Raw genomic sequence first — 10,061 nt, 5'->3', positions numbered from 1 at the left:
ATGTAACACTGGAATGACAGAGCACATCCCCTTCCAGCATTCCCACCTGCTATTTCTGCTGCTGACTCTGATCTGAGAAACAGCCCCTATGCGAACAGATGGGTTTGATGGTTCTCCTCCAGAACAGGGGAGGTTGGATGAGCAGATCGAAGCCTTTTTTTCAGTACTTCTGGAAATTCAAAATCGCCAAGTGCTCTAAGAAATAGCAGTGTTACATTTCTGTATCCGCTGCCTGCTCCTTCCTCATCATATCTCCAGCAGTTCTGTTACGAGAGGCTTTAATCTGGATTTGCCATGCTTAGTGGGTTCGGATCATGAGGCTCAGGAAAAAAACCCTGACAACTGATGAATACCAAACACTGCCTAATTCCCCAGGAGAAAGAAAGCTGAACAAAATGATTTATTTATTTATTTATCTTGCYCTCCYATAGCTCTTCCATGCTAGGGCTGCAAAATGTTTTGACAGCTTTGGGAATGATGTTGATAGGTTGCTTGGCACTGGGACAAGCAGCTGGAAAATTGGTGTATTTGGCATTGGGACAAGTAGCTGGAAAACTGGTGTATTTCAGCAGGCTGAAAGACTTCCCACTCCTAATTCAGGGTAGGCCCAATATGTGGTACCTTAAGCAACTTCATCTTCGTGCTACTGAGTTTTTATATATACAGGATTTAAAGAAATACTGGCTATGTCCAACCCGCTTTTTATGATGGGCATCCTGGGGTATGTGGCATTTTTATGCTACCCATTCCCAATTCATGCCCAGCTGGTGTGGGAGTGCTCAGTGGTGGCTAAGCTGTCTAATTCTACTAAACTCTCAGATGCTGCATGTCTCCTGTGCTTCAGCCTCCTTATTTTTCAATAAGTACCAGGAGAGCAAGGCAGAAGCAGAGAATTATGCAAGGAAAAATTACTGGAATTACCTGAAGTCTCTCTCGGTTGTGAGAAATGCCTGCAGAAAATGCAAACAAGTGATTCATGGCCAAGGGTGTGCATGTGTGTGTGCGCCCTGGAGGAACTCAACTCCACATCATAGAGGACTTTGAACTCGAAGCACAACTCGGCATTGCCAAGAGTACATAAACAAGGCTATAGGGTCCCTCCAGCGAGGAGATAGCATAAGGTCGGGATTTGAGGCAGAGTTCACCGAGTGCTTAGTTTGTACCAGCTAGAAAGGGGATCCTTTAAGCTGCCTCGTGGTGTGATCTCTCAGAAAGATTAGGTACCTCATTTTACCCATTAGTAACCCAAAATCTTGACTCCAGGGCCCGGGTATCATCAGGTCATCATTTGCTCCGAGTTACTGTCTCCCRGAGGAAGGAGTGAGTGAGGTTACAGTTTTTCCACATGTTTTATACCAGGCCCAGGGCAACACCTGCAAATCCCATGGTGTTTCTTGCTTCCAAGAATGACACAAGCACTTTACAAGCAAATACAATCTGTAATCCCCAGAGCAGCAGTGCCTTTAACGCCTCTGTTGATGCTGGGCTGCAGTGAATCTGGCACTGGCAGCGTCTCAGGACCAGAGAAGAAGAACAAGCAAGACCCCATGGCCTAAATCCCCTGTGAATCTTGCCCCCACKGATCTTCTCCAGGCCACAAGAAGCCTGCAGCAAGGCTAAGAACGGAATCCCACATCCCTGAGTCTTAACGGGAGCACTGACCTCCCTCTTACGGCTAAGTCCCAGAGCTAAGGTTGGGGGCAGGGACCTGGCCCATTTCTGCAACCAAAGACGTCTCTTTAGACACCCTCCGCTCCGGGCTGCTCTGATGGGAGACATCACTTAGCCCCGAATGCAGTTTTATAGTCTCATCCTGACGATGGCTGACCAGCCTAGCTCCATCCATTGCCAAAGGAGCATGGCAGCATCCAATTTACCCAATTTACCAAGATCTGGCAAAAAGAACAAGATAGGTAGCATAGATGCTTCTCCAGGTCCTCTGGATCCTACTCTCTTACAGGATGGAGCCCTAAKAAAAAGAGGGAAAAGTTTTCTTGGCAAGAAAGCTACTCCAAGACAGCAAGAATGAAGATTAATTTATGCTAATAAAATTAATTTATATAATTTCCTGTGTAATAAGGCCCTTCTGCTTTCATTATGCTGTTCCTTGAGAAAGAGAAGATGCACAGCTGCAGCAAGCTGTGCTTCAGCCGTTCTCCACTTCCCCAGGCCAAGAGGGAAATCAGAGAAACCTCCTCAAGACTGTTCTGAGCAAGAACATGGATTGATTTGGCTCACAAACACATATAAAGGAAGGAAATGGGAAAATGCCACTGGACCCTGTTTGCTCTGCCTGATCCTCTCCCAGTCACCTTCTGAAATTGTCACCTGCATTTTTATTTCACAGGTCATTTCAATGATTCCCTTCCAACCTTAAGGTTTTTATGATGATCACAGAATGACATTTACTTTCCATGAACACTGCTCTAATAGGCCAACTTCCAATAGTTCTTCACTGGAAGTGCTTTCTGARTCAGTGGAGTCCTGATAGCTCCACATTTCCCAACTCCAGGTGTTGAAACCATCACTGCTATATAGATAAACACACATTTACGTATGTATATGCTCAACATGCACATTCACATATATGATAACGAGGTTATGCGGACTTGCAGGTGTGGCCTGAGAAGAGGCATGATGATAGAAGGGAGCAGTAGGGAATGGAATAATCTTATCTTCATGTCCGTGGTGAACAGACAAAAAGCCATGAGYGTAATTACATTAAGGAAGACTTGGGTCAGGAAAATATTGGCTAGAAAGGGTGTGATCTCCATCATCACAGTCTTTAAGAGTATGYTAAAACTGTGTATGTAAAGAGTATGTAAAATGTGTTTGTCACTATGAAACCTGATGGATTTGACCCTCTCCTGTGATAAAGGACATGGCCAAGCTGACCTCTGAATATCCCTTTCCAGCTCTGTTTTTCTATGATTGCACTCCTGGGAACTGTAATATCATCTGCAGTCCAACTCTCTTGCTCTAAGACGATTTCCCCCAGGATATGCCTTAGCTCATGTGCATTGGCACATCTTTTGGAGAACGGCTTTAGCACGACCTGTTAGGAAGTCATCAATACACCTTCCTTGCTCCTGACACGAGTGTCCAAGGTTTGTGCTTGTCACTGGGTTTCATGTGACTCGACTGCTCTAAGCTGGTACATATGGAAGAAAGTGAGGTGGCAGAAGGCCCCCTCACCAAGATAAAGTTTTCAACGAAACTTTAGCGGTTATTTATGGAGTGAGAGCCAGGCAGCCCTATGTTCTAATATTTGGCTGATACAGACTGCTCGAGGTCTTTCAAAGTTATGCCCTTTGCCCCAGATCTCTGYAGACTGCAGAGAAAGTGTCTGAAGTCCAAGTTTCTTTTCTCCACCCTCTGACGAACTGTGAATTGGCCATATTGACTCAAAAGGTAGTCAGCAAATGCAGGTCATTTCCAACCTCAGCTCTACTCTCCCAAATCCCCTCCCAGCCACAGGTCAGGAGCACAGGGCAACTTTATCCATTGAGATCAAAGTGCATCTGCATCAGCATCTTTTCCTCTCTTCGTGGCCAACAGTACGTGCCTGGGAAGAGCAGGACACGCATAGCCCACTCTTCTAGAACACTTCCCATTTTGCAGTTGGCATCTACCTGACCAGGTGGTGTCTTTATATTTAACAGTAAATCTCACAAATACTCTGTTCCTCCTCATCTCAGTGCCACTGCTTGGGCCATGCCAAGACCTAAAGGCTGGCAAGAGAGAAAGGGGAGCAGGACCTGACACCATCTACATGGTGTGCCAGGGCAGCTCATATGCTCTGAGAGAGATCTTAAATCCATCCCATCTCCATCCTTGGCCAACAGATGTGGACAGCCCTGGCATCCTTGTGCTCTGACACAACAAGATTGCAAACACTTCTGCAAGAGGAGCTGATGCCAACTACACTGGCAGGTCAAGGAGGGAGAGGGGAAATAGAGACCAAGAAATGCCCACTTAAGTAAGAGATGAGGCTGCAGGAACTATTGAGACACAGGGCTAGCACGTCTCATATGCATTACTTGCACTCATCAAAGAAGCAAGCCAGTTTTACACTAAATACCTGCCAAGTCTACTCATCACCACTTTTATTTTTTCATTTTTAAATAAGAATCTAGCAGTTCTGCTTGCTTGTTTTAAAATAATCAGTAATTTCAATAAGTCTGGAGTGCTTCTGTCAAGATATTCCTCCTCTCTACATATATGTGTGTGAACAGTCTTGCTGAAGTCAGCAGGACTGTTAGAGTGAGGAAAGGGTTGCAGGACTGGGTCTGTCTGGTGCCTACTGGCCACATGCCTCTGTGGAATGGCTCCTTTGGGACCCACAGGAGTTAGGAAAGAAGGTGGGTAYCTTTTCCCTGCAGACTTTGTTAATTCTGAGTTGCCCTTTATTTAACTSTGATAAAACCCCTTAAATTTAGTGTTATGGGGCACCGAGGGATCTCTGGTGAGAAATCAGTCCTCTAGACCCTTGATCTGTCACACAGGGCTTCACATTAAAGCCCAGATCATATCTGGAACTGCAGGGCTGTCACAAGTGTTGTAGAAATCATGTGCTCTTCATTATCACATTAATTGCAGGGGAGGTGATATCCCAGATCGGCTGGGTCAAGAAGCAACTAAAGTCTGGAGTTGTGTTTGCAAACCCCTTTGCCCTACATCTCGTTGCAGAGGAGGTTTATCTACACAATCCAGCCAGCTTCCTGAGGGATGGGGATGAATTTCTATTCCAAGATCTTCATTCATCAGAAGGAGACATTTTTAGCTAAGCATCAATAGTAATGAGATTCAGGAGATGTGCTTTGAAATTCAAGAACAAATGGAAAGTACCCGAGTGTGCGTGGGAGCCAAAGTTCTAGAGAGAAATATGGTTTTGTGGCCCTAGTGCTGAGGAGAGTCTTCTGCTGTCTTAGCTAATGAGGGCCTAACAAGGAATCCAAGGAGCATGAAGAGCAGGAGGGGAAAAGTCCTGGGTCTTTGCTCCAGTGGTTCTATCCTTTGCTCCTTGCAGCTGCATTTCCAGTTTTGTAATTCAGAACTTAACTCTTTTCTTTGTGAAAATTACCCTTAGTTTAATCTGTGCTTATTGTTAACATGTGCAAACCTGGTGGCYGGTGAGCACACATGTTCCAGGCCAGCAGACTGAAATACTGCAAACAGCCCCCCAAAACACTGCAAACAAACCCTAAAACCCTTCTTTCCTTTGGCTATCCTCTGTAGGGAACTAAAAACTTCAGTTTTTGACCCATAGAGGCACTTAGAGCAAGTGCACCCATGCCTTCTGCTGCACTTCCAACAATATTCGATGCTCTCCCTGCACTTCACAGGACAAAAACTCTGGCACAGGACTGAAAGGAGGCAAAACTACACTTGGAAGATATTATTAGCACATATAAATGACAGCAACTGCTTTCAAAGTTGAAACGGGTATTTCCTAAATGGATATTTGAAGCAGATCTGGACTTTTTTTTCGACACCCTGGTAAATTTAGTATCTGTCTTGTGCAAGATCACTATTTTTGATTTGTGTTGCAGTAGCTATACCAATAGGGTTAGGACTGCCATATTCAGCTGACAAATTGTTTTGGCAAAAAAAAATGTTGATTCTGGCTGGTAGTCAACAATAGAAGGTGCAGCCAGTTTTAGAGAAATGGGAAAACCTCTAAAATACTGAAAAAATAATAGATAGAAATGGTGATAGAAATGGTGAAATTTGCARCACTGAAAAGTAGTTTTAGCAGCAGTGTGGGCTTCCTACAAGTACTCAGATTAGACACATGCACATAGGTTGTCCACCCTGTGCCACAATGAAYAGAGATGATGAGCACTATGAGGTCTACAACATCATCTTACTGATGGTTCCTCACCAGTGATGTTCATGGGCTGAGCCCAAAGCTCCCATCTCTCTTCCCACAGACTTAGGATTGGCTTGTGCCCTTCCCAGAGTCTCCTGTCAGAAGAAATTCCCTCTGCAACACCTCTGGACATGGGATTCTTGAGCTCTCAAGAGCATTGAGCATCTTTGTGCTCTGATTCTACAAAATACCTTGGATATTATGAAGATTGGAAGCATTCTCTTAATATCTAACAAGCATCAGCTCTTCTCCGGGCAGAAGGAAGGACCTGCAGTGGAGCACACAAAGCAGAGACCCATTGGTTCCTTTCTCCAAGGAGAAAGCCTGAGATTTCATCCCATAAAGTAGAAGCAACCCATGAGAAAGGGAAAAAGGGAATAACTTCGTATCCTGGGGCCTGAGCTCCACCAGAGTAGCTGAGTCTGGTCATTGCTGCATTCTGCATGCAGCCAAGTTCAGGGCATGTGGCCAGGGCTCTATATTCCTTTCTGGCAAAGCTGGTTTTCTGATAGTGATACTACTAAGAAAATGCAGCCTTAGCTAATGGGGAGAGCTGAAAATGTTCGATTTTTTTTTTTTTTTTTTTTTTTAATGTAAAATGAGGCAGGTGAGATGCTTCCTGAAAGAACATGGAAGTTTCCTATGAAGAAACTTCACTTTTCCCTCTTTATATTTAACCGTTTTTATCCCACAGTTCCTTTTCACACACTCTACTTGGAGAAGAGAGCAAGAATAACTGAGAGAAACATAAAATTCCCAAAGTTGTGATCCAAGGAAAGTCTCAGCTGAATTAAAAGGAAAGACATTAGGTACCTCTTAGTAATTCTCCGGCCATTGCTCAGCACAAGGACCAAAGTTCGTTAGCGGCACAGTTAATTTTTAGGTGCTCTAATTTTAGACTGTAGCGAGGCAACTAGACCCAGACCAGCTGCCAACAGCCAAAATCTGGCTTTGCCCAGGGACTTGCATAAATCTTGCTATTTTGGGGAGGAGAAGGAAGGAAAAGGGAGGGTTGTGTTTTTTATTTTTATTATTATCTTTTTTTTTTAACACCTTCCAATGCAACATTACTGTGAGGCAGCATCTGTTGCAGTTTGGGCCCAAACTTTGCTTCCTCTTCTGAAAAAAAGCTGTACAAGGGCAGGTTAAAATGAGAAGTGGTTCCACTTCAAAACCACTGTCATGGTAAAGAATTTGTAACTCTGCAAATGTAAAAAATTAAAAAGAAAGTGCAATGGAAAGAGCAGATTCCAGGTTGAACTCAGTTTATACCATCAAGCAGCAAGTTGTGCAGGACATACTTTTTTGCTGTAAAAGCAGCAAAATTAGCAGTGTTGTCCATACTGAAAATGAGATGGAGGACCATGATGTTCACAGAGAGGCAGAAAGGACTGAAGAAAACCTGGTGGGTGCCCATTGAGCTCCTCTTTGCTCAGGTTAGCTCTGAACCTGGGCTGAATCAATGCTRTTTGCCAATTGCATGTTGTTTTGAGGTGTCTTTCTTGGGTACCTGGTCCCAGTTGATTCTGTGTGTCTGAACCGTGACCCGTTTCAGCCCATGGGCAAAGGATTCCTGTGGAGAGGGAGCATTGGAAAGGACTGCATGAGTCTCCTAAATTTGCTGAACTTGAAAGCGTGCACAGAACATCTAYTCCAGGAACAAAATATTTCCTTGTGCATTATAAATATGACCCATATGATCACGCCAAAAGCCACCAAGAGCAGGTAGAAGGACCAAGGGGATCTTTGGAGATGCTGAGTGCAAAGGTGAAGGCTGCTCATCCTCTGCTCCWACTCATCCTYTRCTCCARCATCCYCYGAATTTCTTGCAATATTTTACCAAAGGAATATGAAGGGGATGGCTGAGTGCCTCAGTTTCCCTCTCCAAACCCAGGACTTACGCAGCTTGATTTGGGACTTGGAGGAGAAGTGAGTGGCACACGCAGGTGAGGAAACACACCCTTTCTTCCCGATATGGGTGTCTCATCTGGCTCAAAGTCCAGGTCCATCAGTCGGGCAACACATGAGCCAGCAACACCGTATCTGTTACATGGACCACGAACTTTCACCGCAGAAAAAAGCATTGAGGTGAAGAAAGGCAGATGAATCTTTTGCACTACTTCTGCATGAAAGGCTAAAAATACCCTTGAGGAAGCGATGGATGGACCTTCATTGGGAGCTCCAAAGGCTTGGCCAGCATCGGAAGGTGCCTCCTGAGGGGACACCTGGTGGCTCTGGTTGCATCTGTGCTCATACGAGTGATTGCTGTGCTCTGCAGGTTTCAATTTGCTGTTGATGTAGGACACAAGGTCCTGGAAGGAGGACAGAGTCCAGGTGCTGTAGATAGACGGCAAWAGGCCATGCACTGCACAAGTGCTATACATGGTACATAGGAGGACCAGCCCTGCCTTACTTGGARCTACTCCTTACCCTTTTTCACCTGCTTGGCAATCTGACAAGGCAAATCTTGCTGGCTGGCTGACTCGGGTCCAAACTCCTTGTTATATTCCCGCTCTTATCGTTCTCCTAGTCTCTTGCATCACTTGGCGATAAACCTTGCAGTATTCCAGGTACAGGGATGATTGCGGGTCCAGAGAAGAAGAAAGGATGGAAGCAGCAGAGATCTGGAGATCCCTGTTGGGCTGGCGGAACTTGGCAGCACAAGTCTTGCAAAGACCTCCTGCTGAGTCTTCTCCATCAGCATCCTCACTCCTCACRTGTGCTTTCATGCAATGGGACCAGGCAAAGCCTCTTCTTTCCAACCTGGATTCACTATATTGTAGGTGCTGGAATAAAAATATGCTTAATGGGACCAGAATGTGGCTCCTGTCAGCTCAAGAAGAGACATATTGAGCTAGGATCTCATAGCCACCATAGAGATGGTCCCAGCATGTTCTTGGCACTGGAGTAACTAGGAGAAACTGGGGGGAGAAAGGCTTATTCCTGCACATACTGGTTGTATTCTGGTTGGAGAGAGACGGCCTGGACTAACACAAACAGCCCTGGCACCTGTAAACACTCCGTCTTTAAGATTTGCAACTGTCCAAGAGTCTACTAAAAATAATACTTCTCAGAAATACAAAACTTGAAAATTCACAAATAGAACCTTAACCACAAGACGGGGAAGCAACACTACGTTTCTTAAGCCAGAGAAAGAGAATCATTAAAGTGGATAGGCTCAACCTGAGCGCACGCCTCCCAAAACATGAAATATTGGCAGTTCTAACACCCAGTCCCTGGGTGAAGGTGCTGGACACTGATGCATGCTATGCTTTGAAAACATGGTATTTTCCACCTCTGAAAAATACCGTGAGCAGTAATAGCAAGTTATTTGACAGGATGTTATTGTTCAAGGATAATCATGCCTGACACGCAGGTTAATAGCAGACAGAGTCGAATTTCTCCYGCTCCCAAAGACCATAAGCATGGAGCAAAACAAACCAGGCAGTTTGGAGAAACATTTATCCAAGTTGTGCTGCTGGAGGGGAAAATAAACCCGGGGTGGGCAGGGAGCACAGCCTGCTCCGAGATTTCCCACTTGCTTGAAGCCAGTTCCTGGCTTGAATGCAGATGACATGATGGGGCTCCAGCTACATCTGGGGCTGGATTTTTCCTTCCAGAAGGGGCTACAGAGGTAGTTTTTTTATTCCTAAAAATTGTGATCCTTCCTTAAACACGGAACTTTGGATTATTGCTCTTTATTAATGCTTGCCATGGCTCTGGTCAGGCCTCCTCCCACTTTGGGACCCTACAGTGGCATGCACGCAGAGCAAGGAAACTATCAGGATCCCCCAAATTTGCACCCAACCTGTACAACAGATGGTTGGAGGTCAGAAGGCTGATGGCATTGCACCCATGGGTGTAAATCCCTTGGCTCCATCACAGCACCTCATTGTCCTCTGAGGATCATGATCTCCTCTGGCCTCCCTCCACCAGCCTGACCATGAAGTATTTACTGCTATTTACCTGTCACAAAGACCTGGAAGACTAATTTTGCACATTATTATTTCAGTGACCCTAAAAAAAAAAGCACCCATGACCCTTATTTCCCTTCAGGGTAACTTGTTCTAAGCCAGCAGTGGACACGGACATTCAGGAGACCATTCCCCTTTCGCTCACTATTTTATTCTAGTGGTGATTTATTTCTCTCCCGAGCTCCCCTTTGGAGTTTGCATCCAAGAGCTGTTGG

The sequence above is a fragment of the Nothoprocta perdicaria genome, unplaced genomic scaffold (assembly GCF_003342845.1).
Source record: "Nothoprocta perdicaria isolate Ctin4 unplaced genomic scaffold, notPer1 scaffold_271, whole genome shotgun sequence".
In the NCBI taxonomy this organism is placed as follows: Eukaryota; Metazoa; Chordata; class Aves; order Tinamiformes; family Tinamidae; genus Nothoprocta; species Nothoprocta perdicaria.
Note: the sequence above shows the minus strand (reverse complement) of the source record.